Source organism: Mesocricetus auratus, unplaced genomic scaffold (assembly GCF_017639785.1).
Source record: "Mesocricetus auratus isolate SY011 unplaced genomic scaffold, BCM_Maur_2.0 Super-Scaffold_100043, whole genome shotgun sequence".
NCBI lineage: Eukaryota > Metazoa > Chordata > Mammalia > Rodentia > Cricetidae > Mesocricetus > Mesocricetus auratus.
The window spans coordinates 4492429-4505105 of NW_024429220.1; the positions used below are offsets into that span (position 1 = coordinate 4492429).

Genomic DNA, 12677 nt, shown 5'->3' on the forward strand with positions numbered 1-12677 from the left:
TGTTGGGAGTAAAAAGTGCTTCCTCATGGTTAGGTCATTTTTAATAGAAATGAATTACCTAACGAACGTCCCAGAGAATAACAGGCTATCTCTCTTTATATACTTGCTATTGTAGTCTCTGTAATATCAGTGATTTTTGTTGTTTGGTTTCATTTTATAATGAAAATGGGAAAGTTCTTGTATCTGTAAAAAAGTCTACTAAATTGAACTAAGAAAACTTAAAAAGAACATTATAAAGGAAAATGAATTTAATCAAAGCAAATACAAGTACTGGGTGTGTATGCCAGAAAAAGAATCGCAAACTAGGATGGACATTAAAATGATGGAAATGGTATTTACAAATGGAGAAGAATTCACCAGTTGTGTTTCCCTGACTCCTGAGCAGCTGGAGATACTGAGGTATTTTACAAGTCAGGTCACATACTAATACTGCTAATGAACCAATTGCTTAATTGATGATACCTCAACTATAAAAACAGAAAAGTAACAATTTCCACCTCATCTGATTGATTTCAAAAAATAAAATAAATTTATGTATAGGGAGGCCTATGATAAATTATAGTTCAGCTCAGTAAGATTTTTCAGTGTTGTTATGCACACAGTTAATAAATCCTAGATTCCTGTATAAACACAAAGGAAGGAGAGCTGAGTATAATTTCTAAGAAAAACATGTGTAGTACTTGTGACAAACTAGAAAAGCTGCATCCCAAGACACCATCTTGAGGTGCTTGGTTGGCACCTTCAATTAATGAAGCTTGGGAGATTATCAATGTGCATGCCGCAAGGTTTGCACCTGGACTTTAGAACCAGGAGTCCAGAGAATGGCAAAAGCCTTGTGTTGATACATCTGTAGTATAACTCTGTTTATCCATTTACATGAAAATAATTCCACTTGCCAGAAAACAGCGACCATTCACAACACAAAGAGGTCATCACTAACATGGGAGAGTTGTATGCTGGTACCATTTATATAAGAAACTGTAAATTGGTCTGTACTTATTCAGACTTGTCTACTCGACGATTCATTGATGTTGACACTGTAATAATTCAAGGTAAGTGTTAAAAAGAAAACTTAGACTCTAAGAAACAGATCTTAATCTGGTTTTACTGTAGAGATGATTTCATTTTAATGTTCCAAACTTTCCTTAAACATTGAGATCTAGATTCTTTTGGTGATAATTTTACACGTCTCTGGTAGAACGCTACCATTTACAAGGATACTAGGAAAACACAAAGTAACAGTTGAAGAGCCCAGTTCAGTTCTCAGCTTTCCCAACAGCTTTTATCACAGCTATAGACAAACTCTTCGGCCTCTATGCACAAGAGATATTTGTTATTGTTGATGTTGTTGTTGTTGGGAAAAGAGGCTGAAGCTGAATATGAGTAAATGGTCATATTAAAAGTTTATCCCACTTCTGAGCATTGTATCAATTGTGGTGCTGTAGGAATTACCTTCTCAAACATCTGCTAAAAATGTAATGGCTTATATGTGGCAGCAGGAGTGAAGAAAAAAATGCCCTCCCCACTCTGACTCTTGTTACCTGTGGCAGGAGAGAGCTGGCCTGGAGTCAGGAGAGTGAGAGAACCAGTCATATACAAGCACACAGGAGAGCAGGCACTGTACCTGACTGGGCATCACACTAGAGCTGACCCTACTACTGGGGTCACAGGTAAACCAGCTTTGAGGGTACGAGAGCAGCAGAGCTAACTCTCTCCCTATATAAACCCTAAAGAAATCAGGAGAGCAGACCCTGCAACTTACTTGGGCAAAACAGTAGACCAGACTGGGGAATGTGAGTTAAGGGGGCCTGCATCTGAAGCCCCAATAGCTGGAGCACTTTCCCTAATGCCCCTATTGCTTGCTGTTGGCTGTGTTGGACCAGCTAGCCGAGGCAGTGCTGGAGAGCTCATCCGGGTAGTGACAATGAGGGAAAACTAGCAAGCTGACAAACCCAGCTACCACCAAGACCCAGAACCAGGATTTTATATATATATGTTAGCCCATGGATATTGAATCTATGTTGGAGAACATGAAGGGACAAACCTACAGATCCAAAACAACAGGATCTCCATGGCACTGGACAACAAGATATCCAAAAGGAGCCCCAGTGAGAGCCCAGTATTGGTGGTGTAACAGAAAAAAGAGGCCTCCAGCCAAACCAATCACTTGTTTCAATGAACATGTGCAAGTAAAGATAAATGGAGTAAAGGGTAGACTGTGTGTCTACAGATTTTAAGACAAGATTCTTCATGTTCTTCTTCTTGTTCTTCTCCTTGTTCTTCTTGTTCTTGTTCTTGTTCTTGTTCTTGTTCTTGTTCTTGTTCTTGTTCTTGTTCTTGTTCTTGTTCTTCTTCTTGTTCTTCTTCTTGTTCTTCTTCTTGTTCTTCTTCTTGTTCTTCTTCTTGTTCTTCTTCTTCTTCTTCTTCTTCTTCTTCTTCTTCTTCTTCTTCTTCTTCTTCTTCTCCCTCCTCTACTTATGTGTTTGTTTGATTTGGGTTATGGTTTTCCTTTTAAATATGGTTTTGTTTAGAGGGAGGTTACAAGGGCAGATAGGCAGAGAGAGACAGGAAGATAAGTGAAATTGGTAATGCATGATGTGAAATTCACAAAGAATCAATAAAAGTAAAATTAAAATTAAATGCACTGGCTTTTGCTGATGTGTTAGATATAGAAAACAGAAAATTGTGTATCAATAACCACTGCTTGGTAATTTATCCTTTGTGATAATTTCTTATTTTAAACAAAAGCAATGGTAAAATAGTTAATCAGAATGTTAGGGACTGCTAAAGCAGAGACAACTCTATTACACAGCTACAATGGAGCTAACCAACAGCCAGATTCTCTCTGGAAAAAAAACAATTATACTTCCCTCTCTGTGGTTCAGACCAATATTTGTATTCTGGTTAGAGGAAATTATCTCCATAAATAATATAGGACTATAGATTCCTCTTAAGGAATTCTTAACATAGCAAAGTATCCTAGAGTAATTTCAGTGTCATGGGACGTGTGAGAAAAATTAGCTTGAAATATGTTACTCATTCCACAATGTTCCTCCATGGCCTTAAATACATTCCTGTGTGGTTAAGAAAGAGGACAGCATTCTTCAACTGGGACAGGTGATCTTTGCACATCAAGGGAATCTTATACAGCTTCTGGAGATTTTTACAGTGCCAGAAGCACTGTCCGGGTGACCGTATGGAAAACTTAGAAGAAAGTGCTCTATAACCAGGGAATTTTGGTCAGGTGATACTCCTCACTTCCTTACAGAATATGCTTGCATTCTAACACAGGAGCCTTCATTTAAAGTTATATTTCATACAAATTGTTTTACCAAATGCTCAACAAGGATTTTATATTACTTTGTGTTTTCTTAATTAGAATAAATTGAATTGGATCTTCCTTTTTCTTATCTAGTAAGAAATTAACCTTTTCATTTTGATAGATATCTTCACCTCCCTAAGTTTATACAAAAGAGGCAAGAGGCTTAAACATTGTTTTTGTATGATGTTCCCTTAAAAGAAGAACTGTGCTCACTGCCCACAGCACCTTCCTTTCACTGTCTCCTCTCCAATTTTTTTATTGTCCCTTTGATAAATAGTCTGTTCATGTTGATCAATTCAATCAAATGGAAGACCCAGGCATCAGTCTACACACTTACAGATACCTGACTTTTTACAAAGAAGCAAAAGTAAACATGGGATAAAACAGCATCAACAAACGTTGCTAGTCAAATTGAATGTCTGCATGTAGAAATAAGAAAATAGATCCATATCTATCATCTTACACTCAGTTCTCCTTCAAACATATCAAGGTTCTGAACACAAGACCAGATATCCTCAATCTGATAGAAGAGAAAGTAATAGTTTTGAACTCAATGGCACAGAAAAGGTTTTCTGAACAAAACACAAATAACAGTAACACTAAGATCAACAATTAATAATTGGAACTTAGTGATGCTGAAAAGCTCTTTTATGGAAAGGACACCATCATTCAAGGAAAGCAACTACAGAATGGGAAAGGATATTTACCAATTATACATGGAACAGAGGATTAATATACAGCAAAGAGTGCAACACAATGACTATCAAGAAAACAGCACAACTGAAAGTGAAGTGCAGAATTAATCAGAGATTTCTCAAAGATGAAACAAATGGCTGATAAACTTAAAGAAATGTTGAACTTTCTTAGTCATCCTAGAAAAGCAATTAAAACTCCTTTGAGACTTTTGTCCCTGTAAAAATTGACCAAGATCAATAAAAACCAACAGCTTGTGCTGGTAAGGATGTGGAGTAAGGGGAACAATTAGCCATTGCTGATGGAGCATAACCTGGTATAGCTATGATGGAAATCAGTATGGCAGTTCCTCAGGCAATTGAGAATTAATCTACCTCAAGATAAAGCTGCACCTCTCTTAGACATATACCCACAGCAATCTTCATCCTATTACAGAGGAATTTTGCTCATTCATAATCATTGCCATTCAATTCACAATAGCTAGAAATTGGAAACAGCTTAGATGTCCATCAGCTGAGAAATGGACAATTCAAATGTGGTATATTTACACAATGGAATACTATGTGGGTGTTAAGAAAGATAAAATTCCTAGGTAAGGGGATAGAGCAAGAAGGAAATCATCCTGAATGAAGTAACCCAGACCCCAAAAGACAAATGGTGTGTTTTCTTTTATACGTGAATGCTAGCTTTTAAGCATTTGTACGTGTGCTCCTGTCAGTATAACCAGATGTTACAAACCTGGTAAGGGACCAGTGGGGAGAAAAGGATCTCCCAAAGGAGAAACAGAGCATAGTATTGTGGGGGAGATAATGGGGAAACTGGAATAGGAGGATGAAATAGAGAGAGGAATGAGAGGGAAGGGTAAAGGAGAACATATAGGGAGGGAAAGCTGACACCAACAGCCTTTTGGAAAACCACATGTATGCCTAGTACTGCAGGACTGTAGAAGTGTCCTAAAGTACAGACACATATAAAGGGAATCTATATGGAATCGCCATGTGACGGCAGAGAGAAGGACCCAACTAGACATCTTATGTTATCAAGTAAAACCTCCAGTGCCAGGGATGTGCTACATTTTATTGAATCATTGACCGAAAGTGTCCTATGGAACCTCCCAAACATGACAGGATATTGCCAATGCTGTTTGTTACTCTACAAAAACTGATGATTGGGCCCTATTGTTGACAAAAACACAAAACACAAAGAAGCAAACTAATGCTAAATTAAAAGCCTCTTCCCTGCTGACTAGCATTCACAGTGCTGGAGAAAAAAAAAACATTGCACTGTACTAGAGGTGTAAGTCAATCATCAATATTACCCAGCTGCAAAACCTGTGACCTACAATGACAACCTATCTACATGATTTACTGGTACAATAATGGCACAGATGTTATAGGAGTAATCATCACTTTATGTTTAGATTTAAGGCATATCGTGGAGTGAAGTTCTACTCTATGAGACGGAACTCATACAGGACACTGCTAATGTGATCAAAAATCTGAGGCTAGATAGGTCATGGACTAGGGGAAAACCTACTACTATTTTCTGCTAATGAAGCATAGCAAAGAATTTCTCCTGATGACATATTGCTATACCCATGTTCCTTTGCCTCCTTCAACCATCATCAAAGAAGCTCTTCTTGTGATAGGCTAGACGTCAAACACAGAGACACACAATTACACAGTGTGCAGAGAGTAAGAGACTTTGGATTACTTGGCACCAAGTAGCATTAAACCCTTCCTAGTTGGGGATCTATGGGAAAGAGAGGGAAGAAATATTTTAGGAGCCAGAGGTGATGGAAGTAGTTCCTTCCAGACACAATAGACTGATGTACTTATGAACTCACAGAGTGTGGGGCTTGACCTCCACAAGTTCAAACCAGATAAGGTCTCAGCACTGAAGGTTGAAATGAACACAGACTTTCAATCCTAACCAAGAAGCTATCTGAAGTTAATTTTCACTGGCAAAGGGAAAATCACTTTTCTCCAATGGAGTGTAACTGGGTATATTAACTACACTCTAGGGCAGGGCCCCATGCTGAGGAGTAGCTGGCCAATATAAAACAAACTCCACTGGGTGGTTTTGTTTTGTTTTGTTTTTTGTTCTTTCGTGTGTGTGTGTGTGTGTGTGTACTTTTAGTTTCAGTTTGACATGTTTTTCTTATTGATCTTTTGATTGTCTCAATTTTTGGTTCTGTGATTCTGTGGGGAGTTTCGAAAGAGAATGAGAGAGACAAGTAGAGGGTACAAACTTGGGTGGGTATATAGGTGAGGAAGATTGGGAAGAGTTGAGGAAGGGAGAAATGTGATCAAAATATACTGCATTCAAATGTTTTTTAAAAATAAAACTATTAATAAAAACTGGTGAAAACAATAGGGGGAGGAGAAGCCTGAAGAGAACAAGGTAAAGGAGGAGGAGGAGGACAAGGAGGCTCAACACCAGCAAGACTCGTCAGCTTACAAAAGAAGTCCCATCACAGCACGACCCTCTGCCTCTGGGAAAGATGTCCCACACCTTCCTGCAGCTATTTCACATCTTTGTGTGTATGTATAGCCATGTAATGTGTGTGACTGTGTGCATGTGTGCAGGCATGAGGTTTATGTCACATGTTTCTTATTATCTACCTATGAGACAGAGTTTCTCTGAACACAGAGCTCTCTTATTGGCTATCCTTGCTAGCCAGTGATCTCTGGGGCTTTCCTGTCTCCATGGGCCATCTCTCTCAGCCCCAGTTCCCAGCATTATCTCTTGCTATATCTATCTTTTCTTCATTAAGGACCCAAACTAAGCTTATATTTCTTGGAGCAAAAAACATTATATTCTACCAGCTTTCCATTCTCTGGTTAAACTGTTAGATTCTGAAGCATCTTAGGCAATCTCATATGTTTGTCATAGGTGAGTGGAATTCCTGATATCTCTGAGCATTGCAGCATAATATTTCCCTTTGGAGCCAAGGCTTTGATACTAACTTGCATAATACAATATCTACCAACCTCTGGTTTCATGGGCTGCTTGAACCAAACCATTCCGTGTGCTCGATGTTACATCAGTTGCTAATTTGTCACTATTTTAAATCCTATCATACTTTTTAGCTAATTTTATTTAAATTTAATCCTACATTTAAAAAGAATCAAAGAAACAAAAAATAGAGAAGACTTTACAGAACTCAAGAGATGAGAAAGTGGGCAAAGTGTTTGTTGCTTAAGCAGAGGACCTGAGTTCAGACCTCTAATTTCCATGCAAAGACAGCTATGGTGGTGCCCATCTCGAATTCCAGTGCTAGGATACATATGGGAGTCTAGCCCAACTGAAAAGCTTCATGTTTGGCTAAAGACTTTTTCATCAAAGGATAATGAATAAATGGTTACCAGAGATCCAAACTGTTATGGAAACAAAGATAGTGTCTCTGAAAATAAAAGCCTAGAAATGAACTAGTTATACCTACACGAGCTCTTGGGTATATACCCATGGATGGTGTTATTCTATTACAGAGATATTTGTTCATGAACATTCATTGCTCCTGTGTTCACAATAACTAGAAAATAGACACAGCTTGGATTGTATAATCTGATAAGTGGGATAAGAAAATTTGGTACCTCTACAAAATGAAATTTTATTTAACTCTAAAGAAAAGTGAAATTATGAAATTTGTAGGTGAATAGATGGAACTAAAATGATAATTATACTGAGTAATGTAAATTAGATCCAGAAAGACAAATGTTATTTGTTGTCTCAAGTGTGGATCTTAGTTTCCAGTCTTTAGACGTGAGTAGAACCTATGAACAGCTTCTGCCCCTGGATAGAGATGCTGTTTCTCATGCAGTAGATTCTGTTAATACACACACACACACACACACACACACACACACACACACACACACCTGATCAAAGCACAGATTGTAAATGACAGAGGAATACTCACACCCAAATAAAAGTCTGGATCAAAATTCCTACCCTCAAGGTTCAGGGAACATTACAAAAGAGCAATCAGAGAGATTATAAAAAACATGTTAGGAAGATGTTGGAAAGAATTTCTGTAAAATGGCATCTTCTGGGTATGACAGAACAGCTACACTCATGAATTTATAGCATCTTCTGGGTATGACAGAACAGCTACACTCATGAACTTATAGCATCTTCTGGGTATGACAGAACAGCTACACTCATGAACTTATAGCATCTTCTGGGTATGACAGAACAGCTACACTCATGAATTTATAGCATCTTCTGGGTATGACAGAACAGCTACACTCATGAATTTATAGCATCTTCTGGGTATGACAGAACAGCTACACTCATGAATTTATAGCATCTTCTGGGTATGACAGAACAGCTACACTCATGAATTTATAGCATCTTCTGGGTATGACAGAACAGCTACACTCATGAATTTATAGCATCTTCTGGGTATGACAGAACAGTTACACTCATGAATTTATAGCATCTTCTGGGTATGACAGAACAGCTACACTCATGAATTTATAGCATCTTCTGGGTATGACAGAACAGTTACACTCATGAACTTATAGCATCTTCTGGGTATGACAGAACAGCTACACTCATGAACTTATAGCATCTTCTGGGTATGACAGAACAGCTACACTCATGAATTTATAGCATCTTCTGGGTATGACAGAACAGCTACACTCATGAATTTATAGCATCTTCTGGGTATGACAGAACAGTTACACTCATGAATTTATAGCATCTTCTGGGTATGACAGAACAGCTACACTCATGAATTTATAGCATCTTCTGGGTATGACAGAACAGTTACACTCATGAACTTATAGCATCTTCTGGGTATGACAGAACAGCTACACTCATGAACTTATAGCATCTGTGATTGAGTACATATGACCCCCACAATCTCATTCCAGTCAGCATCCTGGCATGAACGCAAGAGGGATCAGAACAATGCTACCCATACCTAGGAGCTACTAGAAACTGATGGATCCCGCAAATGATAATTTTTTAAAAGGATAAGGAGTAAGTGTCGGCAATAACTTAAACTGGAACCACATGTTACATGGTAACGATTATTGGTATAGGCATTCTGGAAAATCATGTCAGATTTGTTTAAAAATTACCTATGCAGACATCTAGGAGTTCCATTTTTTTATGTAACCTAAGTAAAATCATGTCCACATAATAATTTATATAAAACTTTTTGCTGCAGCATTGTTAAAAGAAGTTCAGAAGTAAAAGTAACTCATATATCCACTGTGGTTTGTCAGTGAAATTATGATTATCACTTGGTAATTAAAGGGCAAATGAAAAACTAATATATACTCCAATATAAATAAAACTTAAAATCATTTTTCTAAGTGAAAGTCACATAAACACACATGCTCCATAGAGCAGGTTCCTTCAAATGAATACTGGAGAACCGTGGAAGTCACAGAAACAGAAAGCAGTTGTGGTTGCCTAGAGTAAAGAGGATTGAGGTGGGAAAGCGAAAGAAAAAGACTGTGGGGTTTCATTAGGGATAATGAAAAGTTCTGAAATTACAGTGAATGGATACCCAAATTTATGAATACATTAAAATCACTGAACTATATACCTTAAAAATAATTTAAATAGTATTTCAACTATGTGTCAATTTTACAAAGCCATTGAGAAATGGAGGTGAAGCCATAGTCACACTTTCAGGGAGTTGTAAATTTGTTATGTGATTTATTTCCAATACAAGACATGGTTTCTCTCATAACTGGCAAAAGGGTTTTGACTATGGAGTAGAGAAAAAAACCACTTTCACTCTTCTATTCAAATAATTATTCATTACCCAATCTAAGAGAATAGAGTTTCCTGATAGCTAACGCTGCACATTTGAACTCTTAGACTTTCTCCGCAGGCTCTTTGTGGAAATAGATGACATCATCAATTTAGGAATTAGACAAGTCCAACAGAACAAGGGTGCTTCCAGGACTTGACAGCTTAAAAAAAGCCATATTAGCATGCTACAGACATGCAGGTGACTGAATGGAGATTAAAAATAAACTGGCTAGATAGTGATTCTTTAGCTCAAGACACATGAAATGAGACTTTGATGGCTTAAGACCTTAAGAGACCTAAGGGAGTTCTTGGTAACCCAGCTGTACTCTTGCAGCTCTTTCTAACACCAGAAGGTCATGCTGGTTCTCCCCAACTGTTTAAACTCAAGGGAAGCCACGTTTTGTGTTGACAGTCACACTGGCCAGAGTTTTAGTGGACAGATGAGCAATGGTGAGGATCAGGTCTGCTGGAACAAGGTTTAGCCAGCGTGCACAGCTGTTTCATCCTCCCGTCTTCATGCTTACAGTGTGCTGATTTCTCCTGAGTGTCAATTCTATCACATCCCTTAACTAAAATGCCCTAGAAAAGAAAGTTGGTTCTGTGTATCTTTGTATTTCAATACTGCTTCTAAGATTGTTTGGTGGACAGTGAACTAGGACATGGCTTGATGGTTAGGCCTAGTGTGTTCAAGACTCTGGGATTGATCCCCAGAAAATGACAACAACAAAATCCTAAAACACGTGTCAAATATTTAATGTTAGTCAGACTTAATATTTTTGAATTTTCTCTCTGCTGTAAGAAATTACAAATGTAATTTCCTTAACTAGCTATTCACAGAATTCTTGTCCCTAAAGGATGTGTAAGAGAAATGGTTAGCTTTGTTTTTTTTTAACTTTTGAGACTGTTTTTAGTAAAAAGTTACATTTTTATCATATTTCTATTTCAGGTATACACATACACACACACACACCAGGCAGAAAGCTTCCCTCTGAAAAGACGTTTCCAAAGGTCATTTAACTTCATTCATGTTGAGATGATGGTTCATTCTTTCTGCAGGTAATGACAGTCTATAAATGTCATCAATTCAAATGCAACCAAAGGAACTGTTCCTTTTGAAATTAAGTTGAGAAATAACTACCAGTATGGATAAGTATTTTTTAAAAATACATGAGACTTTTAAAGTGTGATCTCTTGAATTTTGAAACAGTTATCCCCAGTGCCCAGTGCACAATTAAGATCCAGATGGACACTTAGTGATAGCACTTTTTGGAAAGAAAACAAATGGAGCTTTATTTGTAAAGAAGTGCATTTTGTGTCTTTTGAGATTTGTTTTTAAAGATAACTGAGCAAGTTAAGGTTGGAGAATTAGAAAATGCAGTGCTTACATGGGGTATATCAGTAAGGGATTATACAGTAGGTTTCATATTCAGAGAGACAAATGTTTATGGAAACTTAACGTACTCATGAGCATAGTGACTTTGAAGAGTAGAAACATTAGTCATAGGGTGAAACCTCAATTTTGCCTGAGGTTTTAAAAAAGAAATTGTGGTTTAACTGATAATGGGTGAAATTGTGGTTTAACTCATAATGGGTGAGCTGTATTTCACAGTCATAACTGTTATTACTAAGATATTTTCCTGGGTTACGCCCATGATTTGAACTTAAAAAAGTAATCAATAAAGGTTAATGAGAAATTGAGGTTTCTGCTTTAAGTCAAATGCTGTACTGCAAATTAGTATGTCAGTAAAAAGAAAATACAGGTTATGTTTTCCTAAATTTATCATCTTCTTTCCCCCATATTCTTCCCTCAAATCAATGAGATATAGATAAGTTCTTTATTCCAAATATCGAAAGCCTTGCTGTGCAATTCCCTAGTCTAATGGGAAAACACCTTGATTATATTCCTGTTAGCCTGGTCCCTTCTTTGAATGACAACACCTCTAACTCTAGATACTTACTAGACAGCTCAATGACTAAGTGAGAAAAAAAAAACCAGTTGAGTTTGATTGTTAATTTACCACTGAAAATTTTCCAAACACACCTAAGATATGCTGACTGTTTATCTTTCACTTTAGATGCATCAAGCATTTTGTTTTTCATCTCTAATTCCTGTTTGTCTGCCTTCCTTCCCTTTCATCTACCACAGTACCTCTTTGAAACCTAAAATAATTAATTTGATGCTGAAGTTGGTAGAGATGTAGTTTGCCCTGTTTCCTTTAAATTAGCAATTGATCTAAATCAAAGCATCCTTTTGAGAGGACACCAGGTCCATTAAGTAATTGCAAGGCAGGAATCTAAGTACTATGGACTTACCTATTTAAAATAAGATCATTTAAGTTGACAGGCCACCTTTTTGAATTGCTTTACAATTTAAATCTTAAAATAAGGTGAACATTCTGTTTAGTGCATTATATTGTTTTGTGAGATGACCTTGCTGTCCTGTTTAAAAAGTGAATACTGATTGCTTTGACTATGTATGCCTGTATCTTATGGTGGTTTGAACCAGCTCCATTTGGGAAGCAAGTTCAACCTTTCTATGTGCATAGTAAACATGTGACTTCCATACTTTGAGGAAAACTCAGCGTTTACATTCTTCACCTCTCAAGATCTCTGACCAGAGTGCCTTTTGTTGTGGTTCAGTGGGAGCTTCAGGCATGCTGTCTAGTTAACACGGGGGAATGGGAGCTGTGGGCATGCTGTCTAGTTAACACGGGGAGTGGGAGGGGAAACCTTCCATAGCAGAGTCCCACCTTTGTCTTGTCATGGTACTTTTCTGGTACAAGTTAATTATATATGCTAAGTGTACATCTGTGAAAGTTTAGAAAATGCCCTTTCAAAGTCTAACCCAAAACTATTAAAGACACAGAGAGAAGCTGCCCATCAAAAA

General features: G+C 37.5%; 1 protein-coding gene across 7 annotated transcripts in view; it reads left to right on the top strand.

The window, feature by feature from the left end:
• Magi2 (membrane associated guanylate kinase, WW and PDZ domain containing 2) overlaps positions 1 to 12677 on the top strand; it is a 1397005-nt gene that overhangs the window by 584550 nt on the left and 799778 nt on the right. The gene's annotated exons all lie outside the window — the stretch shown is intronic.